The sequence below is a fragment of the Vanellus vanellus genome (assembly GCF_965231255.1).
Source record: "Vanellus vanellus genome assembly, chromosome: 8".
Classification (NCBI taxonomy): domain Eukaryota; kingdom Metazoa; phylum Chordata; class Aves; order Charadriiformes; family Charadriidae; genus Vanellus; species Vanellus vanellus.
In genome coordinates, this window is record NC_138913.1 from 6,135,684 (window position 1) to 6,153,281 (window position 17,598).

Genomic DNA, 17,598 nt, shown 5'->3' on the forward strand with positions numbered 1-17,598 from the left:
CCTGCACACACATGCTTTTAACGGAGCAGTCATAAAAACTAATGCAGGCATTCATTGACTTTTGCTTTGTGAGGACAATGTGGAAAAGATGTGTATCAAGTCTAACCGTGTGCTGTTTACTGCAGGGGGAATGACCTGTCCTCAGACCTCGATCCTGTAATACACCAGAGCTCATGGATGGATTTCTGCGCTCACACAGACTCCCCCTTCCCCAGTACAGACCTGCACACAGAAATTGCTGTCATCCATAGAGTACATAAACTCAATCATTTTAATAACCGTCAATTATATAGAATGCCACTGGCATCAGTTTTCCAAAAAAAGAGAAACGCATGAAGAAGTAACAGAAACCCTACGACTTGCACAGATAGTTTTCATGTTATTATAGCAAGGGTCGGGTCAGGGAGGAAATGTCAAAACAAAGCAAATGTAGTTTTTATATGCACATACTTTTTTTGTGTGTGTGTGTATATATATGTACATGAATTTTCTTATTGTGTTGGAAGTTATCTGCCATGATACAAGCGTTCAAGGGCAGAGCACTTACAATTACAAAAAGCTGATGCATTGTTTAAAGTCTTGCTCTTCATAGCCCATGACAGCTGTATTTCTTATAAGTACAAAAATTATACAAAACAATGTACACAGCTGTACATTCACATTTACTGAGCTGTAAAGCAATGCTGGTTACCCTGGCTGTGTTTTCATGCTCTAGAGTGGTAGTATTTTAAACAGACAAAGAAACATACCTGTCTTTTCCATTGGTGCACCTGAAGATCTCTTTCACGTTTTACAGTACTTTCAGGGCTTGCAGGAAAAGTGAGCCATGACATGCAAACAAAACCTCACTTCTCTCCCTAATGAGACTTTCCACGTAGTTTTCTTTCAAAAGTTTCTGTCTTCATCAGTTTGATAGCAGCAGCTCTGCACAAGCAGCGTGTGGGCTCTTTCCCAATGCCTCTATTCCTCTGCACTGTCTCCCAGCGTCAGCCTGCTGTCCTTGGCCTCTCTTTCCTGGGGGAGTGTTGAGAAGTCCATTTAAATGCCCTGATCATGTCCCAGTTTAGATCACTGAGAAAGGAGAAATCAGGAAGTGGCAACACAGACTTCGATACTGCACACTAACCACTGCATGTCCCTGAAACAGCTGTTGTTAGCAGAGGCTGAGTCACCTTATAGATCAAGTTACAAGACTACCTGAAGAAAAGCTCTTTGTTTTCCCACCCCTTTTGTCCATACTGGTCAGAAACACTGCTGGAGGCTGAGCAAAGCCGTGCTGTCAGCAGGATGTTGCATAGTTCAGTAAGAAAAAGGAATACAGAGGACTGGTGCACTCCTGTTCATTTTAGGGCAACAGGAGACATGAAAGGAGAGGGCATACTGCATCACCCGGTACAACCTGCTTGTAGGCAACAGCATGATACAACATTACGATTAAATCATTTGATACACGTATACATACATCAAACCTCACTATACCTTTTTTTGTCTGTCTGTCTGCTCTAGAATCTGATTTCCATGATGACAAATGTTACAATTTCTAGTTTAAACATACTCATGGCCATTTATGATGAATCTTTTGAGCTTTGATGATTCTTTTTAATCTATGAGGGCTTCACTTTTGTAGGCTAAACCAACCAAACTCTTGTCTCCCCTCATGTGGCAAACTCTCCGTTTCCCTTATCATTTCCTGCTCACCTTTGCCTACACTTGTTGCAATATAATTTATACTTCCTTAAATACAAGGGACCATCCACTGATATGCATACAATGAAGACATATGCAACCTGGAGTGCTTATGGTGGGGAATGTTAAAGCTGGTCAACAAAACTAACGATTCCTTTGAAAGCAGCTGAGCAGACACCAGCCGTGAGGCCAGGCTTGACTTAGTGTGTCAACATACAAATGATTCAGAGAGGGTGGAATCAGGCACAGGGTGCTGCTAGGAGACAACAGGATAAGATTAAGAGAAGAAAAAGTTAAAGTGAACATCAGGAAAGTCCTCCTGCCCATGAGAAGTACCACGTTGGGAAACATTTGCCATTGTGATGAACTGTCTTTCCCCGTAGGAATGGAGGGCACATTTCTATTCCCAAAGAGAAAGGATCTCCAAGTTGATTTTAGGGTTTTCTGACACCAGGAGTTGCTGTCCTGTCCCAATTTCTGAAACTAGCATCTCACTACAGACCTGTATCAACAGGGAAAGATCACCTGCCTTTGTGCTGATTCACTTCACGTGTTCAAGCATCTCAGCTATACAAACTATCAAAAATCCCAAGCATTTCTGTTGGTAAGGAACTCATTGAATTTGACAGCTCTTTTCCACTTTACTTGTGCTTAACATGATGGCCAGGGATCAAACAGAGACAAAGCAACCCATGTTTCTGCACATGTGCCAGGCTCTGCTGGCCCAAGACACTAGATGCCCACTGCAGTTCAATGAGAACATGGAATGGGAGTATCTGATAATCTCCGCTCCCTGGAACTGAGGAAATCCTTAAGCACGTTAAGCACCAATTACAGTGGTTAGGCTGGGCTAATTTGAATGCTCTGACATCAGGATGTTAGGTGATGTGTTGCCCATTCAGTAATTCTTTCACCCCTTTAGGCTGTTGAATGATAGTGAAAATACCTCATGGCACCACGACAGCATCCCTGTAATCTGGTGAGAAGGGAAATGTAGTTTCGTGGTGACCTAGTTTCCTCTTCCCAGAAAGCAAATCTCCACCTTTTTTCAGAGCAGCTATGAGGGAAGAGGGGACAGGAGGGTTATCCCAAAACAAAGCAGGATAACTAGAGCGAGGCGGCTGCACTGGGCTGAAAACATGAGCATTACTTTGCAATAGGCCCAGGCTGTGCTGTGAACATGCAATGTATCACGGCGGCCGGGCCCAGCCATGCCCCTATTACCTGCTAGACTGGACCCTGCTGCGTCGGTTGCTGTCTCCTCCATGGCATACTTCTGAACGTGTGTCCTGCTCCTGCCTTGAGGACTTGTGTGTCTGCTTCTTGCAGTACGTCATGCACATGCACAAGGCAGGCTTAGCTTTTGGAGTTTAAAAATAATAAACGCCTTCCCCTTTCTATCCAGTTAAATGGTTTGTGACCATCTGCCGAGTGCTCAGTGTCACAGTTGTTTATATCTACTCTTCCCTCTGCGGAGACCTGGGGCAAGGTTAGGAACAGAACCAATTTTGGAACAAAATAGTTAAAGTTGCATCCCACACAGCATCCACTGGTGAGAGATTAACGTGGATTTTTGTACTTTGCCTCATTGTGACTCCTTAATCCGGCATATATTCCAAAGAAATAATGCCATTAGAGGATTAGTGCCACAAGTTCATTTGAAAAAAAGGATTTGTAAACACTGAAATCCTATATTCTATGTACTTAATCACTGAGTATCGTTTTGGGGATTTCCTCTCCCTTTAGTAGTGTCTCTTTCAATGAAACCCAAGCAAAGTAGCAAGTCTGTTTTGGATGGCCCTTATTACCCATTAAATGAAAACAAAACCCCAAGCATCTAGTTAAAATAATAAAGAATCTAAACATGCTGGACTACACCCATCCTTGCTGTCATACAATTGTTGCAGTCATACCAGGGTGGCACTTTGCCCAATATTTAGATAGAATGTAATGACTTTGGACATTTATCTGCTAGGGGTTTTTAATATTCTGAGTCCAGTAGCATGTAGTAACACAGTGACTCTTGTTTGCTTCTAAGGCAGGTCCTTTCCCCAGCTTTGCTCACACCCAGTGAAGCCACTGTTCTCTCTGTGAGAGAAGGAGACCGAATCCCTGCCATGTTATTCTTTCTCCCTTTCCTTGGCACATATCTGTGCTGCTCTGTTTCCCCTTTCTGCATGACTGTCACTGTCTGCAGCAGCATCCATGGGCTTCTCTCGCTTGGCTTGATTTGTTGCAGGCTGCCTAGGTGAAGTGGGCAGTTGCGTGGGCCAAGAAATTGCTGGGGGTGGAAAAATGCTTATTGCCCCATTGCTGACTTTGCCAGTGCCAGGTGACTTGCTCTTGGGCTGTGCTGACTCAGAATACATGTGCCAGGAGCTGCTGCCACATGAGGGTAGGGGAAGAGTGGCCTGATCCGGTACCAGGTTCACTGCCCTCATCTTTCCCACCATGTACATCAAACCACGCCCTCCACAGCTCTCTCCATTATCTCTCCTGCTCTGTCCCTTCCCTTCATCCTCTGACTTCTGACACCTGAGAGTCTGAACTGAGGCACCACAATTCAGTCTTGCCTACATAGCTGAGAAGCCTTCAGCTGGCACTGATGCTATCTTGCCAGCACCACAATATCTGTGTCATCCACTGATTTGATGTTGACTCTCTTTATACCCAGGCATCTCACAAAGCAGCAGGGATCGGCTTTAGGGCCAGACAAAAACCTTCAGAACAGTCTGCCCTGACGGGCTGGAAGGACCATTCCCCGAGGATGAATGAATGGATGCAGCTGCACTCACTAGCGGGAAGTGCTCTGCAGAACCTGGGTTAGGAAACGTTGCCTGGGCTTCCAGGTAGAGCTCGGCAGTGTGCTGCCATCTAGATAAATACTTTTTCCTTATATTCCTATAGTCTCAGAAATATTGTGCAACACTAACAATTCCCTGGAGCAAATTCATTCCAGACTTCCCTGCACCGAGATCAGTGTGCATGCCTTGTCCAAACTATCTGAGTATCCTCATAATTTCCCACAAAATAAATATTCTACATTCTGATTTTAATAGACCATCAGCCTACAGTAGTTCCTGAGGCAGCTGTTTAAAATACATTTCACTGGGTTATGAAAACTAAATCCAATCCCTTATTCCATATTTATGTACAACCATAGACTGATCACAGAGGGGAGTTGAAGAGGCATTGAGAACATACAAGACCAGCTAAACCCTTCGGATCAGAAATGCATACACCTTCGAGTAACCTTTAACAGTCCCCTAAATTCAGTGAGAATTTTCACAGGTGGAAAGGCTGTGGAAGATTTTGACATTTCACTGTACTTCCACGCTTTAAAACATAACAAAAAGTGAATTTATGAAACTCTGGTGCTAGCATGCAAAGGTGGGCTCTGCCTGACCTGAAGGGTCTGCACACTCAGCAGGACAATCTTGCAAGTGCATGTGCTGGATGAACTGGTCATGAGCAGAGGTGACAGCCCCTGTTGCCACTGATGTATTACAGTTATAAGAATTTCAACCTTGCATATACCAGCACAAGCTGGTACATGAACCATAGAATTCTAAAACATATCCTTTTTTTTTCAAAGCCAGAATTTACCTTACCTACTATAAAATAATAGCAATGATAAATACACTTTTCCAACTATCTCATATTGAATATGCATTTTGATTTCCATAGAAAGCATGAATAAAAGATCTATCGCAACAAATGTTTATGTATGTTGACAATGCAGCTATTTCTAACACTCTGACATTGAGTTACTCTTTTTTAAATGGAACTACACAAATACAAACAAAATACAAACAAAAAAAATACAAACGTAATGTTTCATTCTCTATTACCTCATACTAGTCTGATGGATAAGATTTTCAGGCTGGAAAATTCTTTTTGGTTGAACTTATGCCAGGATTAATCCCTTTTCAGTTAATCATTTATATGAATGGGTAATCTGCAGAGTTCATGCAAGGCCTGCAAACTATATTAATTACTAGAAACCTAATTAGAAATCAACAGAGTCAAAGGATCAGTGTTACTTCCATACGGTACCATCTGGTACAATGGGTCTGGATAGTTCAGCAAAACTCCCCGTTGCATTCTGTGGAACTTCAACCTGCATACGTGTTGCCAGAGAGAGCAAGTTTATGCTGATACATGAGCTGGTTCTAAAGCATTTTTAGGGTCATCCTAAATGACAGAATCTGAGCCCCTGTATTTCTAGCTGTTATGTCAATAGTTAGTTCAAAAAAGAATATTTACTCAACAGTTTTCTTTTTGAATGAGATACCAATGTAGTTGTAATTTGCCTTTCCACATCCAAAAATACCCTATATCTATACATAGGCTAATGAAAAAAATTCCCAGACAAGCAAATACGAAAACATGTCTGCCATGAAATGTAAAAGAGCACGTCCAAAGTGAAAAGAGTGAAATTCCGTAGATGACAGAAACATGGCAGAGCGCAGCTTCCATTACCTCTGTTGTGCAGGCGTGGAGATGGTAATATAATTTTACCAACTGGTTTGCTCTTTCAGCATGTGGCCCGTTTGAAAGTTTTGACCAAACCATTTCAGTCCTGCTAGCCAGACAAAAAATCAGGCCTTTGAAAACTCAACTTGTATGGTTTTAAATCCAGACCTTTCCAACCATTTTGATTTAGGGACACATAAAATACAGTCTTCTTTCAACATACAATGTTTGGTCAGTTTAATTTTCAAAGCAACTTAAGGGTTAGCCATATTTCATCACTTAGATTCACTCACTGACTTTTGGAATTGAGATCTGCCATGATAAGTAAAATTCGGTAGCTTCAGTTTTGCTCCTGACTGGGTCCAGCTCTCTGGTTAATGCCCAGATATCCACTGGGAATGAGACAGCTGTGTAATCCACCTAGTCTCTCCAAACTTCTCTCGAGAGCTGTGGTAACTGTAATGCTTTTCCATTGGACAGCCAGTCGTGTCACAACCTGTTACCTTCCCAGTGAGGATTTGCTGATCTGCTCACCTACCCTTCAAACAAGAAAAGGGCTGAGGACTGGAAAAAAAAATTAACTCCCAAGGAGTGCTACAGCTTAAAGGACATTCTGCATTGCCAGGACTTCAGATGATTACAGTGACATGGACACACAGCTTTGCCCATTCCCTTCTCTAGTTATTTTTCAGTTCCTTGTGAGCGGACCCAAAGGCAACATCTCGTGTGTTTCTAAGCCAGCTCTGTCACTGCAGAGTCTGGTGATTGTTCCTAATCCCAGGTTTCTAGGACACTTCTAGCTGTTCTAAGACAGCTTCTTGTTCAAGCTCATTCTTGGGATTCGCAGCCTACAGGTCCCAGACTTCCCAACCTATCCATCAGACCACTCTGTTCCTTACCTATGCTGCCAGTTGTGGGCACCCTGCTCTTCTAGTTTAAACCTTTTGGGGGAAACATCGAAGGAAGTGAGATTTAGCTAAAGAATTTGCTATGTCTGAACACAGATTTCATTTTGGAAAAAAGGCAGGTTGATCTGTGATAAAGCAGCCATTTGCCAAGTTCTGTATCAACCCGGCTCATTTCATTATGCAGAAATAAATGTCCATTGAAGCGTATCTTGCTTCAGTGAACTTTGTAAGGAGAAGAAATAAGGATTATCACTCTTTCACAGATTCCTCACTTATGACAGACAGTGTTTAGAAACAATGGATTAAAACCTGCTTAGACTCTAGTTTAGCAGGTTCTCTACTTATACAAATCCATTCCAGCATTGCATTTTGGTAAACAACATAAATCTTGAACTAGTCATAAAATCGTCTAATACAATTTTTTGCCTTCCATTTTTGAAGACCATAAATCCCATCAGCTGTGCCATGTGTCACTAATTTTGTCAAAAGGGAACAAAGTATGTTCTGACCCAAATCAATGCTGACAAAATATCTAGTAACAATGGTAAGACTATATCTACCTCAGTGCATGGAGTTGATTCCACACTGATAACACGTTCTGATACTTCAGGAATTGAGAAAGATGTGGCAGTAGTTGACATTTATTTTGAAATTAATTGAGAGCGTGAATCTCCTCATTCTTAATTCAGCTTTAGAATAATACAGAAACTGCCCAAAACTGTTGGCTTTTTGGCAGCATTCTTGCAACTCCTTGTGGTCTACAATGAAGTCATGTTCTCTTGGGCATCCTATATCGGATGGTTAAATTCCAGTTTTGAGATTTTTGCACTGCTTGCCGTAGAGGTAACCCCAGGCAATAAGTGTGGGTAAGACTGTACAGAAGGTGGTGTGACTCCAGCTCCATCTTTTGCATTAGTACATATGTGGTGTCAGTAGCTCAGGCTACAAACACCCCATACCAGGTGAGAGCTGTCGGCTACAGTTATCCCCTTTGCACAGAGGAATCTGAATGTCAGTAATTCCGTACTCTCAGATTCCTCTGTGAAAAGGGGATAACGTGGGACGAGACTGTCCTAAACCATCTTAGTTAACTGTGATACTAATTGACAGACCAAGGCCTGGATCAATTTGATATACCCTAAGTTATTTTGTTCTATTCATAACTTATCTCCTATGTCCCTCTCTCTCCCTCCTTTGCTGCTTTGCCATTTTTCCTGTTGGTGAAGATGACCAGCAGAAACACAGACCACTGCATGATTCAGAAATACACCTCTGATACCTGTGAAACCCAGTCAAGAACAACTAGATCTTCTCCAGAGAGAGACCATTAAAGCATCTTTATGAATTGTGGTTGTCCCACTTCACTACAGCACACAGCAATCCTGCTTCTGTGCCAGAAACCAAAGGCTAGATGCCAGGGGTGTTGCGAAGTAGCATGCTCCCTCTCCAAACTTCCCTCATTAGGGAAAACAGGAAGAAATAAATATATATGCTTATTATAGTGCTCATTTTGTTTCTACCTCAGGAAGTAATTTTTCCTGGTATTAAACTTTTTGCGGTTTTCCTGATTCACATGCACCAAAACACCTGATGAAAAATGGCTGCTGATGCAAGACACTGCTTTTCATTTATTTGGGCAACCCAATATCTTATAAAGCGTTTGCTTCAGCCTCACCCAGACAATCTTGAAAATTCCAACCACAGGAACTTTTTTTAAGACAGTATCCACTCATTACATTTCAAGTCAGAGGCTTCTGTAGGCAGTTTCAGACCAAGTGGACTGAACACAAGCTGAAAATTATCTTTAAGCTTAGAATGCTCCTTCAATTCCTTGTCTTCCCGCACATGGAAAGATTTGGACAACCACATGAAAATTATTCTCAGGTTATTTCAGCTGGTTTCTATTTTTTTTTTTTTAAAGCAAGTCCTAAAATTATTTTTAAAACCATTTTAAACAATGATCCTCTGTGGGATGTTCTTCTTTACAAAGAAGGTCCAGACAGCAACAAAATAGCCATGATAGCATTTACAACAAAAATATTTAGAGTCACAGTCACTTAAAAAAAAAAATAAATTATAATCCCACATTAGATATTATATGTGCATTTTGTGTTACACTATAAAAAAATAGTTTGTTTTTGAAAAGACGTGCTGAACTATAGCAGATTACATCCCTTTGCTAACGACAACACTTCCCTGAGAGCAGTTTTCAATAGGAATGGGTCCATTTTCGCCAGGTTTAAGCACTGTGTTAGCATTTTAGAGAGGAGGAGGGACAATTTTTTGTTGTTGCAGCATGCACTTGATGAACTTTTGGCAGGTGAACAAGGGATTAACATCAACCCTGACGTCCCATCGGCTGACATGGATATTAGAAGAAACTAACCCCTCCCTGACATTTTAAAATCTGCCATTTACCGGGCATTTGCTCTGAGACCTAACTCACTGGCAGTGAGAATTAAAGAGTAAATTGCCGGCTTGAGCAGTATAACCATCTGATCCCTGTGTTAGCCTCACAATATGCTTAACAGGATTTCCATCTTCTAGTTCCCCCCAATCCAATCGGATACACAGTTCTGGGATAACACAGTTCTGGAGTAACCACTTGCCAACGGTCAGAAGTACGCCCTTTCTAAAAATCAGTATAAATAGGTAACACAATGTATGAGAGCTAGGCAATTGTTAACCCTCTCTCATATTTCTTGTTGGCACAGGAAGATTTTAAGTGAATGCATCAAGCATCTTAAAAGCTAACAACAGCTTAGCAGGTTAAATGTGAAATAGGTTTATCAGATCAGTGTAGTGCTCTTCTTGTAATTATGTTTTTACAGCCTGGTTAGGGGATGGTATTGGAGAAGGGCTTGTGATGTCAGAGTGGGTAGGGCTTAGAAGCAGGGATGAGGGCTAATCAAGATAAGTTCAATTTGTATTTAAAGTAAAGTCAGCGTTAGTTAAGGCAGTTTTTGACATGCTAATCTTGATGTGTTTTAAAAGCTGCCAATCACATTACTGAGGCAGCCCGAAAGGAAGACTTATAGTGAAGGCACATACTCTTGGATGTTCATGGTGTCTTCATTTCACCCAAAACTAAGGTCTTCACAATAGATGTAAGTATACATGAAATAAAAAGTGCTATTTTTTAATGTAAATGGCGATGCAACATCTGCTAAGCAATACCAAGAGGTATTTTGATATTTGATAGGAAAGACTTATCTCATGACAGAAAGAGCTCAGACCAAAGCAGACTTCTTTATGGTGTTTTTCTTTAAGAGCAGCACTGGACTTAAGAGAGTGCAATTAGGAATTGGCAGGGATAATACAGAAATAGTAAAGTATGTGATTAACTACATTCTGATTTCTTAGCAATCTGCTGTATGTATTCTTATGGGTAAATAATCATGCATATTCAGGTGGAAATGCTGTATTTTTATGACAAACTTGATCATTTTGGAAAAATTCAAAGGTCACAAATGGAGGATTTTACTTTGGGAAGGCTTGTCATTGTGTATTCAGTATTTTTCTAGAAAACTTTGGATACAGATTGAGTTGCTTAATGTACATGTGCAAAAGTTTCACTGTCTTGTCTAACCACAACAAAATATTCTTAAAAACTAACTGTTTATTAATACATAGCTTAATCTTTGTGTGAAGTTACCTTTTTAAAGTACAATAGAAAAACCTCAATATTTTACAGATAATTCCTGGAGCAGTGGATTTTCTAAATCAGTGTGCAATCAGAATTAATCAAGGTTATCATCACACAGATATTTGGCTGTTTTAGTCTGATGTACCTACATGAGCTTTACCTAATTAAAATTTTGCTTGTGTGTGTAGCCATTGTAACAAACTCCAGTGCTAGGAGATTTGTGGAACACCAATGTATGCAGTGTGATATATTTTGTAAAAAAAATATCATAAGATGATGAGGTTCCTTACATGTTGCTATTATCCGAATATGTGGGCGGAATTAACTGTAGACTGCGAAAGGCTTGGGCACTACTATACCACCTTCAGAGCTAAAATTTCAAGTTCCTCAGTTAGAGAATATGTGAATTTCTGTATCTCCCTGGTGCCCCAGAGATACGGGAAGAGTGAGAGAGAAGGGCAATCCTGACTCAGGTAATTTTATCATGGTCTGATCCTTCATACTGGAGCTGAAAATGTTTAGTCTGTTCAAGATGCCCATTTCTGAGTCTGTTTACAGGATCAGGTGTGCAATTTCACATGTTAATCTCAAAAGGGGAAAAAGTTTGTATTAAAACTTGTGATTTCATATATGAGTTTGGAAAATAACAGTGGTTTTAGTATCCAACATCCGTGACCTACATATATTTTAACATAAATTTTAACCTGCAAATATTTTTTAAGACAAGTCTGTGCTGTCTTTTGTTTTGTAATAAAGAAAGCTAACCTGCAACGACTCATGACAAAAACCCACACCATCTTGTTTTACCGTAGTGGTATAAAACACATCAAATGCAGTTTTATGTTTTATCAGAGGATTTTGGGAAGTCCGATGGTTACTGTGACAATATTTAATATCCTAACTGAAGAGGGAAGGTACTGAGGATTCAGTATAAGTTTTCTGGATTCAAACTCTGTTAGCCAGTGAAGTTAAAGAGTTGTTAAATAAAAAGTTTTAAATAGCCTTCCTAAAACTCATTCGTCTTTCCAGTACCTGGTTTCTTTTGGCACTGGGAGTGTTGTCATTTGCACTAGTATTTCATGTTAAAGTGAGACACAAATCCCCCTAAACCTCAACTGCAATTCATTTGGAAATACCAGACTTGCTCTCCAATTGTCAGAAAGCTTTCCATCCCAAGACTTCTATTTCCAGTATTTAAAAATAAAAAAAGAAAAAACTTCTTTTTTATGCTTTAAAAGTAGAAATTATTAAAAAGTAAAAAATACAGTTTAGTTTCCCTTTAACTGATCCCCCTTATGGCACATTTTGTAATCTTTAGGCTTCTAAAAGAATCAAAGACAAGAGGATAATGTTTCAAACATCACCCCCAATTATGAAACAAATCCACAAGGAAAACAAATTAGATCATGCTTTTATCTCTGTGTATATAACCAATGTAATAGAGACACCCATCCCTTGTAAACAGCTTCTCCATGTACCAGTCTGTCAGGATACAGGGTGGGTGTACAACGTTACGCACATATGTGTGCATGCACACACTTTCCCTGCCAGAACCACTGCTTTCATTAGTTCTTGCTTAGTTATTTTACTTAAGTTTTTTAAAAGGCACAGTTAAAACACTCAGTGTGATCCCAAATGGAGCCTTTGCGTGCTGCCAAAAATACGAATTAACAACATAAGCACTATGGTTCTGCAGAAACCAGTCCTGTGGTTACAGCATGGAGCTGAGAGGGAGAAGTGTTAAGCACAATTCCCACCTCAGCTGCTTATTGTCCTGTATCTCTGTGCCTCCAATGGCATATCAAATGGCAAGACTGCTTCTTTTTTCTCCACCATCTGTCTGCCTCACCTAGTAGGCTTTGAGGGTTCTTGCCGAGTGTTTGTGCTCAGCATAGTGCATCTCCACCTTTGGTTTTAGTCGAGGCATTAAGCTGATTGTTGCCTTAGTGGCACACAGGAATAACAGTTCCCAGCCACTTCAGTGGGAACAAGATGAAGTTCTATTATGAAACTAACTTAGTTCCTGGAGGACTGAGTTTGCCAATACTAAGCCTTGATTTCTTTTTGAGACCAGTGTGTTTAAAAAAAAAAAAAAAAAAAAAAAAAGAGTGACTTGCTGCTTGCTCTCTTACCAATTAGCTAGCTCAAAAATGATGAAACATCCACGTCTTCATTTCAGTGTAAAGGCATGCAATGCAAACTCTACTGGCTGCCACACACAGCATAAATATAGTTATTTTCCTTTCTTTAGGGAATGTATCGTTCTCAATCCAGTTTTAGGATTACACTCTAATCTCAGTCTCTGAGCAGTCTGTGCCCACGTATCTAGGATTAGAATTTAGCCTTACAGTCTCTCCAATGGTACCATACTCCAATTAGGATGACATATTTCATGCTCCTGTATGACCTAATGTTGGTATAATTGCTTTCTTGCTTTCCAAAAGTCACTTATTTTGTTGCCTGTGGGTTCTTGAATATGTACAATATCTGGCTTTATGACTCCTAGCATAGGTTTAGGGAAAGAACCCTTGACACTACAATTAATAACATTAGAGTATTAATAATATTGGAATATTTATCTGTTTTTTAAAACAGCATCTGATTTCTCAAGTAATCAGGAGAGCCTTTTCTAAAAAGGGAGCCAATGAAAATGAGACTATGTATGAGTTTATTCATATATTTCACTCATAAGCATGTACATATGTTTATATTGTATATTTAACTGATTTCTCTGACACATATTGACCTGAGCATTTTAAACAATACTCAGCTTCATCCAAACGGTCTGTAGAGTCACTCCAAAGGTACACAAAACATTGCTTTTAAAAAATGATAATTTCATGTGTCTGATGTAAATAAAAGCAGAATTAGTTAATGAAATCTTAACGCATATAACTAAAAAAAATGTCTTCCAACAAGTCTATGTTATATATAAAACTATACTGTATTTGCCAATACAATTAATAATACAGATATACAGACTGCTGTAGACATTTTGAAACAGCATATAGCATGATTAGATTTGCAAATGCTTCTGGTTCATGAAGTTCGTGTCTTGCCACTTCTCATCTAATAAATTGAGACAGAATTAGTACTGGGTGAGTGGTTCTGCCTGCTGCCAAGAAGGGTTTGCTAAGGGTAAGACTCTAAAGGTAGAGATTAACTTGTCTTCATCCCTGTAATGTGCTGTACAGCCAGGATTTGTGCAATAGGATCAGAGAAGAGCCATATATGAATGTAACACTGGACAGCTGGCGTGTATGAATTTATATGAACCCTGATGCAAGATTCTGAGCTACTCTCAAATCCTAGCTAATATATGTATCAGAAGTATACTTTCCCTGTTCCTTCAGAGATCTTTTTTGCTGATGATGTTTTCTAACATGCTAGTTTTTATGGAAATAGTACAAACCGTCAGTACCCTAAATTTGACCCACAATCAGAACCCCACCTAAGTAACCACAAAAGGTGTTTTTCCAAACGGAATAACATAGATTAGTCAATTTCAGTATCTCCTCCTGACACAGGGTTACATACAAGTCTTTATATTAGGTTATTAAGCTAACTATTTATCCTACCTGATCAGTTCAATACTTCCCCGAACAGGAAACTCATGGAAATAAACAAGCAATTTAATGTGGATGACATATACATACAAAATGTGTCCTTTAAATAAAAATTATGCCATATTGATATTCTAACATTCAGCTAGGGAAAATAGATTAGAATTTCGGTGGAAATAACACCTGAAAATTTTTACCAAAAATACTAGAGTTATTTTTATATATCTGAGAAGAAATCCAAACTAAGTTATATAGGATTGACTGTCACACCAATGAAAAAATAAAACAACAGAATGACTTCATGGAGCAACTCCAGTGAAAACCTCATTAAGGAATCAAACCCTCCTTTTGACTCATGATGATCCAAAAACTGGGTCAGTGGAAGCAATAAGCTACAGCTTTAGCAGAGGAAGATACCAATGAACTTTAAAGTCATATTATTCCATGACTTTTTCCAATATTATATCTTTTCCACATCAAACCAACAGACCACCTAGTCTACCTTTGCAAGGATAAGTTGCTTATGCGATGCACATTGCCTGAAGCAATGAATGCTGCCTGAAGTGATGCTCTGTGAATCTTGGTCATCTAATAGATAATAATCTGTCAATAAATATGGATCAGCTCCACTATGGATGCTGCTGTATATGGTACCCTACATTCAGTGAAATTGACAGCATTTAGAAGAAAACCTCACTTTAAATAAAAACAAAATAAAAGATTTAAAGAACGGTCTTAAATATTTCTGCTTCAGCTCTGAAAGGAGGCTATGTGAGAGATAACCTGTCAACAGACAGTATAACATACTTCACAACCAACACAAAATCCAGACTTGTTTTGGGAACTGCACAGACTATACAGAGAACATCACAGGGATACTGGTGCTACTGGTTTCTAACCACAGTTACTGCCGCTTGGTTGTTGGTAGGTGTTTGTCAGAACAGGCATGGTACTTGGGATCACACCTGGAGGTGGTGGATTTGGGTCAGAAAGACGGGTCTTTTCCCATTAGGTTTTCCATGATTCTACACTTTAGTTGTATCGAATAATTTTAGTCACGGGTGTGTTTTTAGGGGGGAGTTGAGTGAGGGGTGTTACTACAGCAATAAAAGTGTCGAAGTACTAGGTAGGTCTGATAAAGAAAAGTGTCTTTTACTTGTATGTCTTTTCCCCACACAGGGACAGCTTCCCCAGAATAAAATGCCTTCACAACTGTGATTAAAACAGGGGATTGAAGCATTCTAGTAGTTCCTAAAAAGCAAAAGTGGTACACCTAGTCAGTCATCTGACAGACAAAACTTTGTTAGTCTTAATACTAGCTTTTAAATATTTTTTCTGATTTACTAGAATAAAAAGGTTAAAACTTCCTGTTTTTTCCATTATGTCTATCTGGACCTCTGCTGGTTGCTTTGCACCTTCATATTCTCTAGTTAGGTGCACCAGACAAAAGCCAAAGGTGAGGCTTGTAAGAAGGTTAGCATGAAGTTTAAAATCACAGCTTTGTTTTCCAGAATATTTAATACACAGCCACTCATCTGTGAAAGGAAACCACCTAAATGGCTCACTGGACCAATATGGTATGGCAAATACCATCATCCCAGTTGCCATCTATTTTTTGAGCTGCTGTAAAGTTTAGTTCAGCACTAAATCGCTTTAGTACTGAGCTTTAAAATGCTTTAGCAGCTCAGAAGCACTTTGGCAGCTCAAATGCTCTTCATGAAGCACCCAGCATCCTAAACCGCTTTAAGTCTAAAGTATCCTTAAAAAAAGGCAAATGGAAACATGTCCAGCATCACATGCTCAGACACATATGTCAAGAACAAAGGACATGGTGCTGTTCTTGGATTTGACAGGTTTGTCTGCTTCCAGGAAGACCTGAATCTTGGCCAACACAGAATCTAGCATTTACAATATGGACAAAATGTAAGGAATTTTTATTTTGAGAGAACACCAGTGGTGTGGTCCAAGCATAGTCTCTACTCTCAGTCCAAGTATAGTCTCTACTCTCAGTCTGCATGGCTGAAATGACTAACTTGTCTAACTTTTGGAAAACTCATTTTGAGGCTGAGACCAAGTATCTTCACTATATCAAGGAAAAAGCAAATTACTCATGCATATGAATTAGATTGGCAGCTTTCCCTTAAAATGTTTTGTAACCCATCAATAGGCTAAAAGCAATGAAAAGAGTTCTAATGATTACTCTAACTTATAAACAGCTTGGGTAACAAAATACAAGATTTCACTTCCATCAGATTCTTTATTATGAACAGTTTTTAAAGTTTGGTTCTGTTTTGGAGAAGAACTGGCTGTGAAAAAGGGAATTTTGGTTGTTCCTGCTTACTATTTCTAAGGAATTTCTGTATCCTAGGTAGCTGGTTTAAAGGTAAACAAGCCACTTAGCAATTGGATCTGTCTTGTACTCAAAATAATGCTAATATTTCAAGCTGTGTTTGATCTCACTGGTACTTGTACAACACCACCGCCTTTGCACAGGTTGCATATGCACAATTGGTCCCAACGCCATTAATCACGGGCATTGACTTTGTAAGGCTAGAAGAAGGGGCAACGTGGTATAAAAAAGAAAATATGTTTCAGCCTGCAAAGTAAGCAAGTTTGGCATAAATGTGAAAATACATGAGAAAGACCTGATCAAAATGCTGGCATTTTAATGTAATAGCATCATCACAACATGCTAAAGGCTAATCAGCAAGTAAACCATAAAAAGTCAAACCATCCAAAGCTCTGGATGGTTTCGGCCATTTGTGCTTCAGAGATCACATCTTCATGGAGTGATTATTAACATGAATTCAGCAGTTGTCAGCACTAAGCTGAAATGGAAGGCAGCTGCTGTCAGGGCATTTTTCAGTGATGATTTCCCTGCCACGGGATTCACATCCCAAACTAGACTATGAAGAGTCTGCTGCCCTTAGCGGCACAGCCAGTCCTCTGTTCCTTAGATCCTGTTGCTCAGACCTTGTTTCTCAGTGATTCCTGTCTACTGGTTTCATGGAAAAGGTTCAGAAAGGTGCAATTCACTTGAGCTCTCTTTGGCTTTGGTAGATTCTCTGTGCTTCTTTCTTTGCATTTCTAAGGTGTTCCTCACTGTTACCTATACCAAATGCCAGCTGAACTCATGGAGCTGTAACTCTCTATCTGCATGATAACACTGAAGCATTACACCTTCCATTTTTCAGAAGACAGAATCAATTTTGTCAAAGCTAATGGAGAAGAAAATTCAACTCCTTAATTTCAACTTTAAAAAAAAAATAATAAAATCAATCATTGGCTGTGCAAATCTAGTTTGAAATGAATCTACAGA